The sequence below is a fragment of the Ipomoea nil genome, unplaced genomic scaffold (assembly GCF_001879475.1).
Source record: "Ipomoea nil cultivar Tokyo-kokei standard unplaced genomic scaffold, Asagao_1.1 scaffold2147, whole genome shotgun sequence".
Classification (NCBI taxonomy): domain Eukaryota; kingdom Viridiplantae; phylum Streptophyta; class Magnoliopsida; order Solanales; family Convolvulaceae; genus Ipomoea; species Ipomoea nil.
The window spans coordinates 12-12482 of record NW_017618575.1 but is presented as its reverse complement, the minus strand read 5'-3'; the positions used below and the strand labels follow the sequence as shown (position 1 = coordinate 12482).

At 38.1% G+C, this 12471-nt stretch overlaps 7 non-coding genes across 7 annotated transcripts; 2 read left to right on the top strand and 5 right to left on the bottom strand.

Moving 5' to 3' along the window:
* The first annotated feature begins 2047 nt into the window (after positions 1–2047).
* Positions 2048–2141, top strand: TRNAY-GUA. The gene is made up of 2 exons: positions 2048–2084; positions 2106–2141. It is a non-coding gene; the product is annotated as a tRNA-Tyr (tRNA).
* Positions 2142–3286: 1145 nt separating this feature from the next.
* On the bottom strand, positions 3287–3358 carry TRNAD-GUC. Its single transcript has one exon. It is a non-coding gene; the product is annotated as a tRNA-Asp (tRNA).
* A 1970-nt stretch (positions 3359–5328) lies between these two features.
* Positions 5329–5422, top strand: TRNAY-GUA. The gene is made up of 2 exons: positions 5329–5365; positions 5387–5422. It is a non-coding gene; the product is annotated as a tRNA-Tyr (tRNA).
* Positions 5423–6565: 1143 nt separating this feature from the next.
* TRNAN-GUU lies at positions 6566–6637 on the bottom strand. The gene has a single exon. It is a non-coding gene; the product is annotated as a tRNA-Asn (tRNA).
* A 1546-nt stretch (positions 6638–8183) lies between these two features.
* Positions 8184–8255, bottom strand: TRNAD-GUC. Its single transcript has one exon. It is a non-coding gene; the product is annotated as a tRNA-Asp (tRNA).
* Positions 8256–9808: 1553 nt separating this feature from the next.
* TRNAD-GUC lies at positions 9809–9879 on the bottom strand. Its single transcript has one exon. It is a non-coding gene; the product is annotated as a tRNA-Asp (tRNA).
* A 1502-nt stretch (positions 9880–11381) lies between these two features.
* TRNAD-GUC lies at positions 11382–11452 on the bottom strand. Its single transcript has one exon. It is a non-coding gene; the product is annotated as a tRNA-Asp (tRNA).
* Between the last annotated feature and the right edge of the window lie 1019 nt (positions 11453–12471).

Here is a 12471-nt window from a genome sequence, read left to right as displayed (position 1 = left end):
GAACCCGGGTCTCCGCGTGACAGGCGGGGATACTCACCACTATACTACAACGACTCGCACGGCAGAACAGGACAGTCACATATTACTATTTAAGTAAACCCATCAAATGTGGAATCATGGTTCGTGTGGCGATCTAATTGCAACTGAAACTAACATTTCATAGTCGGACAAAGTACCTGTTAGGTCCCTGTACTGTAGCGTTTTGTTCAATTTAGTTATTGTACCTTTATTTTGTGTAATCTAGTCCCGGTACTTTAAGATTTAGAACAATTAAGGACAACATTAACACCGATAATTTTTTCTGTTAAGTTTTTTCTACGTTGCATTCGAACTGCCATGTCGGATTGTGCGATGTGGCATAAAAGAGTACAATACGGACAAAAATATAGTTAATTGCTCCGACCTTAGCTCAGTTAGTAGAGCGGACGACTGTAGTTTGATTAATCTAAATTGGAAATCCTTAGGTCGCTGGTTCGAATCCGCAGGTCGGATTGATTTTTTACAATATTAAGCTTTTTAATTTTTCCTTTGAAGAGCTAAAAAAGAAACGCTGTTGCCGGGGATCGAACCCAGGTCTCCCGCGTGACAGGCGGGAATACTCACCACCAATGCTGCATAAAACGTTAGGCGCCCCTAGCGCGATTTTTTTATTTATTTTTTTTAATTTTTTTTATTTTAATAAAATTAAAAATTAAAATTTTTTAAATTTAGTAATAAAACATAAGGTTTCCATAGTTGTTTCTTAGAAACTATTTACGAAAGTGGTTGTAAAATTGTTCAAAATATTGTTTTAACCATCTAAATACATAAAAAACTAAAATTAAGAACTAAAGAGGCATTTTTTTGAGAAATTAGTGGACCAAACCGCCTTTGGCTGTTTGCGGTGTATAGATCTCGAAAAAATACGCGATTTGAAAAAAAAATTTGACCAAATCAGACAACCGAGTCAAAAGTTATGCCTTCCAAAACATTTTCGACATTTTCAAAAAAAAAAAAAAATTCGCCGAACCGGCCGGTTAGGCGGTCTATGCCATTCCTCGCGGCGGCCTCCCACCGCCCAGCGCCTAGGCGCGATTTTTGCAACACTGCTCACCACTATACTACAACGACTCGCGCGGCAGAACAGGACAGTCACATATTACTATTTAAGTAAACCCTATCCAATGTGACACCATGGTGCGTGTGGCCATGTAATTGCAACTGAAACTAGCATTTCATAGTCGGACAAAGTACCTGTTAGGTCCCGTAGTGTAGCGTTTTGTTCAATTTAGTCATTGTACCTTTATTTCGTGTAATTCTAGTCTATTTACTTTAAGATTTTGAACAATTAAGGACAATATTAACACCGATAATTTCTTCCGTTAAGTTTGTCCACGCGGCATTCGAACTGCCATGTCAGATTGTGCGATATGGACATAAAAGGAGTATAAATCGGACAAAAATAATGTTAACAGCTCTGACCTTAGCTCAGTTGGTAGAGTGGTGGACTGTAGTTGGACTAATCTAAATTGGAAATCCTTAGGTCGCTGGTTTGATTCCGGCAGGTTGGATTGATGTTCTACAATATTAAGCTTTTTAATTTTTCCTTTGAAGAGCTTAAAAAAAAAAAAAAAAAAAAAAAAAAAGACGCCGTTGCCGGGGATCGAAACCCGGGTCTCCCGCGTGACAGGCGGGGATACTCACCACTATACTAACAACGACTCGCGCAGCAAAACAGGACAGTCACATATTACTATTTAAGTAAACCCAATCAAATGTGGCATCATGGTTCGTGTGGCGATCTAATTGCAACTGAAACTAACATTTCATAGTCGGACAAAGTACCTGTTAGGTCCCTGTACTGTAGCGTTTTGTTCAATTTAGTTATTGTACCTTTATTTTGTGTAATCTAGTCCCGGTACTTTAAGATTTAGAACAATTAAGGACAACATTAACCACGGATAATTTTTTCTGTTAAGTTTTTTTCTACGTTGCATTCGAACTGCCATGTCGGATTGTGCGATGTGGCATAAAAGAGTACAATACGGACAAAATATAGTTAATTGCTCCGACCTTAGCTCAGTTAGTAGAGCGGACGACTGTAGTTTGATTAATCTAAATTGGAAATCCTTAGGTCGCTGGTTCGAATCCGGCAGGTCGGATTGATTTTTACAATATTAAGGTTTTTAATTTTTCCTTTGAAGAGCTAAAAAAGAAACACTGTTGCCGGGGATCGAACCCAGGTCTCCCGCGTGACAGGCGGGAATACTCACCACCAATGCTGCATAAAACGTTAGGCGTCCCCTAGGCGCCGATTTTTTATTTATTTTTTTTAATTTTTTTATCTTTAATAAAATTAAAAAATTAATATTTTTAAATTTAGTAATAAAACATAAGGTTTCCATAGTTGTTTCTTAGAAACTATTTACGAAAGTGGTTGTTAAAATTGTTCAAAATATTGTTTTAACCATCTAAATACATAAAAAACTAAAAATTAAGAACTAAAGAGGCATTTTTTTTGAGAAAATTAGTGGACCAAACCGCCTTTGGCTGTTTGCGGTGTATAGATCTCGAAAAAATACGCGATTTGAAAAAAAAAATTTGACCAAATCAGACAACCGATTCAAAAGTTATGCCTTCGAAAACATTTTCGACATTTTCAAAAATAAAAAAAAAAATTCGCCGAACCGGCCTGTTAGGCGGTCTATGCCATTCCTCGCGGCGGCTCCCACCGCCCCCCGCCTAGGCGCGATTTTGCAACACTGCTCACCACTATACTACAACGACTCGCGCGGCAGAACAGGACAGTCACATATTACTATTTAAGTAAACCCTATCCAATGTGACACCATGGTGCGTGTGGCCATGTAATTGCAACTGAAACTAGCATTTCATAGTCGGACAAAGTACCTGTTAGGTCCCCGTAGTGTAGCGTTTTGTTCAATTTAGTCATTATACCTTTATTTCGTGTAATTCAGTCTATTTACTTTAAGATTTTGAACAATTAAGGACAATATTAACACCGATAATTTCTTCCGTTAAGTTTGTCCACGCGGCTTTCGAACTGCCATGTCAGATTGTGCGATATGGCATAAAAGAGTATAAATCGGACAAAAATAATGTTAACAGCTCTGACCTTAGCTCAGTTGGTAGAGTGGTGGACTGTAGTTAGACTAATCTAAATTGGAAATCCTTAGGTCGCTGGTTTGATTCCGGCAGGTTGGATTGATGTTCTACAATATTAAGCTTTTTAATTTTTCCTTTGAAGAGCTTAAAAAAAAAAAAAAAAAAAAAAAAGAAAAAAAGACGCCGTTGCCGGGGATCGAACCCGGGTCTCTCGCGTGACAGGCGGGGATACTCACCACTATACTACAACGACTCGCGCGGGCAAAACAAGACAGTCACATATTACTATTTAAGTAAACCCAATCAAATGTGGCATCATGGTTCGTGTGGCGATCTAATTGCAACTGAAACTAACATTTCATAGTCGGACAAAGTACCTGTTAGGTCCCTGTACAGTAGCGTTTTGTTCAATTTAGTTATTGTACCTTTATTTTGTGTAATCTAGTCCCGGTACTTTAAGATTTAGAACAATTAAGGACAACATTAACACCGATAATTTTTTCTGTTAAGTTTTTTTCTACGTTGCATTTCGAACTGCCATGTCGGATTGTGCGATGTGGCATAAAAGTGTACAATACGGACAAAATATAGTTAATTGCTCCGACCTTAGCTCAGTTAGTAGAGCGGAGGACTGTAGTTGGATTAATCTAAATTGGAAATGCTTGAGGTCGCTGGTTCGAATCCTGCAGGTCGGATTGATTTTTTACAATATTAAGCTTCTTAATTTTTCCTTTGAAGAGCTAAAAAAAAAAACGCTGTTGCCGGGGGATCGAACCCAGGTCTCCCGCGTGACAGGCGGGAATACTCACCACCAATGCTGCATAAAACGTTAGGCGCCCCCTAGGCGCCGATTTTTTTTTTTTTTTTTTTATAAAATTAAAAATTAAAATTTTTTAAATTTAGTAATAAAACATAAGGTTTCCGTAGTTGTTTCTTAGAAACTATTTACGAAAGTGGTTTTAAAATTGTTCAAAATATTGTTTTAACCATCTAAATACATAAAAAACTAAAATTAAGAACTAAAGAGGCATTTTTATTGAGAAATTAGTGGACCAAACCGCCTTCGGCTGTTTGCGGTGTATAGATCTCGAAAAAATACGCGATTTGAAAAAAAAAATTTGACCAAATCAGACAACCGAGTCAAAAGTTATGCCTTCCAAAACATTTTCGACATTTTCAAAAAAAAAAAAAAATCGCCGAACCGGCCGGTTAGGCGGTCTATGCTATTCCTCGCGACGGCCTCCCACCGCCCAGCGCCTAGGCGCGATTTTTGCAACACTGCTCACCACTATACTACAACGACTCGCGCGGCAGAACAGGACGGTCACATATTACTATTTAAGTAAACCCTATCCAATGTGACACCATTGTGCGTGTGGCCATGTAATTGCAACTGAAACTAGCATTTCATAGTCGGACAAAGTACCTGTTAGGTCTCCGTAGTGTAGCGTTTTGTTCAATTTAGTCATTGTACCTTTATTTCGTGTAATTTAGTCTATTTACTTTAAGATTTTGAACAATTAAGGACAATATTAACACCGATAATTTCTTCCGTTAAGTTTGTCCACGCGGCATTCGAACTGCCATGTCAGATTGTGCGATATGACATAAAGGAGTATAAATCGGACAAAAATAATGTTAACAGCTTTGACCTTAGCTCAGTTTGTAGAGTGGTGGACTGTAGTTGGACTAATCTAAATTGGAAATCCTTAGGTCGCTGGGTTTGATTCCGGCAGGTTGGATTGATGTTCTACAATATTAAGCTTTTTAATTTTTCCTTTGAAGAGCTTAAAAAAAAAAAAAAAGACGCCGTTGCCAGGATCGAACCCGGGTCTGCCTCGTGACAGGCGAGGATACTCACCACTATACTACAACGACTCGCACGGCAGAACAGGGCAGTCACATATTACTATTTAAGTAAACCCAATCAAATGTGCATCATGGTTCGTGTGGCGATCTAATTGCAACTGAAACTAACATTTCATAGTCGGACAATGTACCTGTTAGGTCCCTGTACTGTAGCGTTTTGTTCAATTTAGTTATTGTACCTTTATTTTGTGTAATCTAGTCCCGGTACTTTAAGATTTAGAACAATTAAGGACAACATTAACACCGATAATTTTTTTTGTTAAGTTTTTTTCTACGTTGCATTCGAACTGCCATGTCGGATTGTGCGATGTGGCATAAAAGAGTACAATACGGACAAAAATATTGTTAATTGCTCCGACCTTAGCTCAGTTAGTAGAGCGGACGACTGTAGTTTGATTAATCTAAATTGGAAATCCTTAGGTCGCTGGTTCGAATCCGGCAGGTCGGATTGATTTTTTACAATATTAAGCTTTTTAATTTTTCCTTTGAAGAGCTAAAAAAAGAAACGCTGTTGCCGGGGATCGAACCCAGGTCTCCCGCGTGACAGGTGGGAATACTCACCACCAATGCTGCATAAAACGTTAGGCGCCCCCTAGGCGCCGATTTTTTTTTTTTTTATTTTAATTTTTTAAATTTTTAATAAAATTAAAAATTAAAATTTTTTAAATTTAGTAATAAAACATAAGGTTTCCACAGTTGTTTCTTAGAAACTATTTACGAAAGTGGTTGTAAAATTGTTCAAAATATTGTTTTAAACCATCTAAAAACATAAAAAACTAAAATTAAGAACTAAAGAGGCATTTTTTTGAGAAATTAGTGGACCAAACTGCCTATGGCTGTTTGCGGTGTATAGATCTCGAAAAAATACGCGATTTGAAAAAAAAAATTGACCAAATCAGACAACCGATTCAAAAGTTATGCCTTCGAAAACGTTTTCGACATTTTCAAAAATAAAAAAAAAAAATTCGCCGAACCGGCCTGTTAGGCGGTCTATGCCATTCCTCGCGGCGGCCTCCACCGCCCAGCGCCTAGGCGCGATTTTTGCAACACTGCTCACCACTATACTACAACGACTCGCGCGGCAGAACAGGACAGTCACATATTACTATTTAAGTAAACCCTATCCAATGTGACACCATGGTGCGTGTGGCCATGTAATTGCAACTGAAACTAGCATTTCATAGTCGGACAAAGTACCTGTTAGGTCCCCGTAGTGTAGCGTTTTGTTCAATTTAGTCATTGTACCTTTATTTCGTGTAATTCAGTCTATTTACTTTAAGATTTTGAACAATTAAGGACAATATTAACACCGATAATTTCTTCCGTTAAGTTTGTCCACGCGGATTTCGAACTGCCATGTCAGATTGTGCGATATGGCATAAAAGAGTATAAATCGGACAAAAATAATGTTAACAGCTCTGACCTTAGCTCAGTTGGTAGAGTGGTGGACTGTAGTTAGACTAATCTAAATTGGAAATCCTTAGGTCGCTGGTTTGATTCCGGCAGGTTGGATTGATGTTCTACAATATTAAGCTTTTTAATTTTTCCTTTGCAGAGCTTAAAAAAAAAAAAAAAAAAAAAAAAAAAAAGACGCCGTTGCCGGGGATCGAACCCGGGTCTCCCGCGTAACAGGCGGGGATACTCACCACTATACTACAACGACTCGCGCGGCAAAATAGGACAGTCACATATTACTATTTAAGTAAACCCAATCAAATGTGGCATCATGGTTCGTGTGGCGATCTAATTGCAACTGAAACTAACATTTCATAGTCGGACAAAGTACCTGTTAGGTCCCTGTACAGTAGCGTTTTGTTCAATTTAGTTATTGTACCGTTATTTTGTGTAATCTAGTCCCGGTACTTTAAGATTTAGAACAATTAAGGACAACATTAACACCGATAATTTTTTCTGTTAAGTTTTTTTCTACGTTGCATTCGAACTGCCATGTCGGATTGTGCGATGTGGCGTAAAAGTGTACAATACGGACAAAAATATAGTTAATTGCTCCGACCTTAACTCAGTTAGTAGAGCGGAGGACTGTAGTTGGATTAATCTAAATTGGAAATGCTGAGGTCGCTGGTTCGAATCCTGCTGGTCGGATTTATTTTTTACAATATTAAGCTTCTTAATTTTTCCTTTGAAGAGCTAAAAAAAAAACGCTGTTGCCGGGGATCGAACCCAGGTCTCCCACGTGACAGGCGGGAATACTCACCACCAATGCTGCATAAAACGTTAGGCGCCCCCTAGGCGCCGATTTTTTTTTATTTTTTATAAAATTAAAAATTAAAATTTTTAAAATTTATTAATAAAACATAAGGTTTCCGTAGTTGTTTCTTAGAAACTATTTACGAAAGTGGTTTTAAAATTGTTCAAAATATTGTTTTAACCATCTAAATACATAAAAAACTAAAATTAAGAACTAAAGAGGCATTTTTTTGAGAAATTAGTGGACCAAACCGCCTTTGGCTGTTTGCGGTGTATAGATCTCGAAAAAATACGCGATTTGAAAAAAAAATTTGACCAAATCAGACAACCGATTCAAAAGTTATGCCTTCGAAAACATTTTCGACATTTTTCAAAATAAAAAAAAAAATTCGCCGAACCGGCCTGTTAGGCGGTCTATGCCATTCCTCGCGGCGGCTCCCACCGCCCCCCGCCTAGGCGCGATTTTTGCAACACTGCTTACCACTATACTACAACGACTCGCGCGGCAGAACAGGACAGTCACATATTACTATTTAAGTAAACCCTATCCAATGTGACACCATGGTGGCGTGTGGCCATGTAATTGCAACTGAAACTAGCATTTCATAGTCGGACAAAGTACCTGTTAGGTCCCCGTAGTGTAGCGTTTTGTTCAATTTAGTCATTATACCTTTATTTCGTGTAATTCAGTCTATTTACTTTAAGATTTTGAACAATTAAGGACAATATTAACACCGATAATTTCTTCCGTTAAGTTTGTCCACGCGGATTTCGAACTGCCATGTCAGATTTGTGCGATATGGCATAAAAGAGTATAAATCGGACAAAAATAATGTTAACAGCTCTGACCTTAGCTCAGTTGGTAGAGTGGTGGACTGTAGTTAGACTAATCTAAATTGGAAATCCTTAGGTCGCTGGTTTGATTCCGGCAGGTTGGATTGATGTTCTACAATATTAAGCTTTTTAATTTTTCCTTTGCAGAGCTTAAAAAAAAAAAAAAACGCCGTTGCCGGGGATCGAACCCGGGTCTCTCGCGTGACAAGCGGGGATACTCACCACTATACTACAACAACTCGCGCAGCAAAACAGGACAGTCACATATTACTATTTAAGTAAACCCAATCAAATGTGGCATCATGGTTCGTGTGGCGATCTAATTGCAACTGAAACTAACATTTCATAGTCGGACAAAGTACCTGTTAGGTCCCTGTACTGTAGCGTTTTGTTCAATTTAGTTATTGTACCTTTATTTTGTGTAATCTAGTCCCGGTACTTTAAGATTTAGAACAATTAAGGACAACATTAACACCGATAATTTTTTCTGTTAAGTTTTTTTCTACGTTGCATTCGAACTGCCCATGTCGGATTGTGCGATGTGGCATAAAAGTGTACAATACGGACAAAAATATAGTCAATTGCTCCGACCTTAACTCAGTTAGTAGAGCGGAGGACTGTAGTTGGATTAATCTAAATTGGAAATGCTGAGGTCGCTGGTTCGAATCCTGCAGGTCGGATTGATTTTTTACAATATTAAGCTTCTTAATTTTTCCTTTGAAGAGCTAAAAAAAAAAAAACGCTGTTGCGGGGATCGAACCCAGGTCTCCCACGTGACAGGCGGGAATACTCACCACCAATGCTGCATAAAACGTTAGGCGCCCCCTAGGCGCCGATTTTTTTTTTTATTTTTTATAAAAATTAAAAATTAAAATTTTTTAAATTTAGTAATAAAACATAAGGTTTCCGTAGTTGTTTCTTAGAAACTATTTACGAAAGTGGTTTTTAAAAATTGTTCAAAATATTGTTTTAACCATCTAAATACATAAAAAACTAAAAATTAAGAATAAAGAGGCATTTTTTTTGGAGAATTAGTGGGACCAAAACGCCCTTCGGTTGTTTGCGGTGTATAGATCTCGAAAAAATACACGATTTGAAAAAAAAAAATTGACCAATCAGACAACCGAGTCAAAAGTTATGCCTTCCAAAACAGTTTCGACATTTTCAAAAAAAAAAAAAAAAAATCGCTGAACCGGCCGGTTAGGCGGTCTATGCCATTCCTCGCGGCGGCCTCCACGCCCAGCGCCTAGGCGCGATTTTTGCAACACTGCTCACCACTATACTACAACGACTCGCGCGGCAGAACAGGACAGTCACATATTACTATTTAAGTAAACCCTATCCAATGTGACACCATGGTGCGTGTGGCCATGTAATTGCAACTGAAACTAGCATTTCATAGTCGGACAAAGTACCTGTTAGGTCCCCGTAGTGTAGCGTTTTGTTCAATTTAGTCATTGTACCTTTATTTCGTGTAATTTAGTCTATTTACTTTAAGATTTTGAACAATTAAGGACAATATTAACACCGATAATTTCTTCCGTTAAGTTTGTCCACGCGGCATTCGAACTGCCATGTCAGATTGTGCGATATGGCATAAAAGAGTATAAATCGGACAAAAATAATGTTAACAGCTCTGACCTTAGCTCAGTTGGTAGAGTGGTGGACTGTAGTTGGACTAATCTAAATTGGAAATCCTTAGGTCGCTGGTTTGATTCCGCAGGTTGGATTGATGTTCTACAATATTAAGCTTTTTAATTTTTCCTTTGAAGAGCTTAAAAAAAAAAAAAAACGCCGTTGCCGGGGATCGAACCCGGGTCTCCCGCGTGACAGGCGGGATACTCACCACTATACTACAACGACTCGCGCGGCAGAACAGGACAGTCACATATTACTATTTAAGTAAACCCAATCAAATGTGGCATCATGGTTCGTGTGGCCAACTGAAACTAACATTTCATAGTCGGACAAGTACTGTTAGGGTACTGTAGCGTTTTGTTCAATTTAGTTATTGTACCTTTTTTTGTGTAATCTAGTCCCGGTACTTTAAGATTTAGAACAATTAAGGACAACATTAACACCGATAATTTTTTCTGTTAAGTTTTTTTCTACGTTGCATTCGAACTGCCATGTCGGATTGTGCGATGTGGCAAAAGAGTACAATACGGACAAAAATATAGTTAATTTCCGACCTAGCTCCTCTTAGTAGAGAGACGACTGTAGTTTGATTAATCTAAATTGGAAATCCTTCGCTGGTTCGAATCGGCAGGATGATTTTTACAATATTAGCTTTTTAATTTTCCTTTGAAGAGCTAAAAAAAGCTGTTGCCGGGGATCGAACCCAGGTCTCCCGCGTGACAGGCGGGAATACTCACCACCAATGCTGCATAAAACGTTAGGCGCCCCCTAGGCGCCGATTTTTTATTTATTTTTTTTAATTTTTTTAATAAAATTAAAAATTAAAATTTTTTAAATTTAGTAATAAAACATAAGGTTTCCATAGTTGTTTCTTAGAAACTATTTACGAAAGTGGTTGTAAAATTGTTCAAAATATTGTTTTAACCATCTAAATACATAAAAAACTAAAATTAAGAACTAAAGAGGCATTTTTTTGAGAAATTAGTGGACCAAACCGCCTTGGCTGTTTGGTGATCTCGAAAAAATACGCGATTGAAAAAAAAAATTGACCAAATCAGACAACCGAGTCAAAAGTTATGCCTTCCAAAACATTTTCGGCATTTTCAAAAAAAAAAAAAAAATATTCGCCGAACCGGCCGGTTAGGCGGTCTATGCCATTCCTCGCGGCGGCCTCCACCGCCAGCGCCTAGGCGCGATTTTTGCAACACTGCTCACTATACTACAACGACTCGCGCGGCAGAACAGGACAGTCACATATTACTATTTAAGTAAACCCTATCCAATGTGACACCATGGTGCGTGTGGCCATGTAATTGCAACTGAAACTAGCATTTCATAGTCGGACAAAGTACCTGTTAGGTCCCCGTAGTGTAGCGTTTTGTTCAATTTAGTCATTGTACCTTTATTTCGTGTAATTTAGTCTATTACTTTAAGATTTTGAACAATTAAGGACAATATTAACACCGATAATTTCTTCCGTTAAGTTTGTCCACGCGGCATTCGAACTGCCATGTCAGATTGTGCGATATGGCATAAAAGAGTATAAATCGGACAAAAATAATGTTAACAGCTCTGACCTTAGCTCAGTTGGTAGAGTGGTGGACTGTAGTTGGACTAATCTAAATTGGAAATCCTTAGGTCGCTGGTTTGATTCCGCAGGTTGGATTGATGTTCTACAATATTAAGCTTTTTAATTTTTCCTTTGAAGAGCTTAAAAAAAAAAAAAACGCCGTTGCCGGGATCGAACCCGGGTCTCCCGCGTGACAGGCGGGGATACTCACCACTATACTACAACGACTCGCGCGGCAGAACAGGACAGTCACATATTACTATTTAAGTAAACCAATCAAATGTGGCATCATGGTTCGTGTGGCGATCTAATTGCAACTGAAACTAACATTTCATAGTCGGACAAAGTACCTGTTAGGTCCCTGTACTGTAGCGTTTTGTTCAATTTAGTTATTGTACCTTTATTTTGTGTAATCTAGTCCGGTACTTTAAGATTTAGAACAATTAAGGACAACATTAACACCGATAATTTTTTCTGTTAAGTTTTTTTCTACGTTGCATTCGAACTGCCATGTCGGATTGTGCGATGTGGCATAAAAGAGTACAATACGGACAAAAATATAGTTAATTGCTCCGACCTTAGCTCAGTTAGTAGAGCGGAGACTGTAGTTTGATTAATCTAAATTGGAAATTTAGGTCGCTGGTTCGAATCCGGCAGGTCGGATTGATTTTTTACAATATTAAGCTTTTTAATTTTTCCTTTGAAGAGCTAAAAAAAAGAAACGCTGTTGCCGGGGATCGAACCCAGGTCTCCGCGTGACAGGCGGGAATACTCACCACCAATGCTGCATAAAACGTTAGGCGCCCCCTAGGCGCGATTTTTTTTTTTTTTTTTAATTTTTTTATTTTTAAATAAAATTAAAAATTAAAATTTTTTAAATTTAGTAATAAAACATAAGGTTTCCATAGTTGTTTCTTAGAAACTATTTACGAAAGTGGTTGTAAAATTGTTCAAAATATTGTTTAAACCATCTAAAATACATAAAAACTAAAATTAAGAACTAAAGAGGCATTTTTTTGAGAAATTAGTGGACCAAACCGCCTTTGGCTGTTTGCGGTGTATAGATCTCGAAAAAATACGCGATTTGAAAAAAAAAATTGACCAAATCAGACAACGAGTCAAAAGTTATGCCTTCCAAAACATTTTCGGCATTTTCAAAAAAAAAAAAAAAATATTCGCCGAACCGGCCGGTTAGGCGGTCTATGCCATTCCTCGCGGCGGCCTCCCACCGCCCCAGCGCCTAGGCG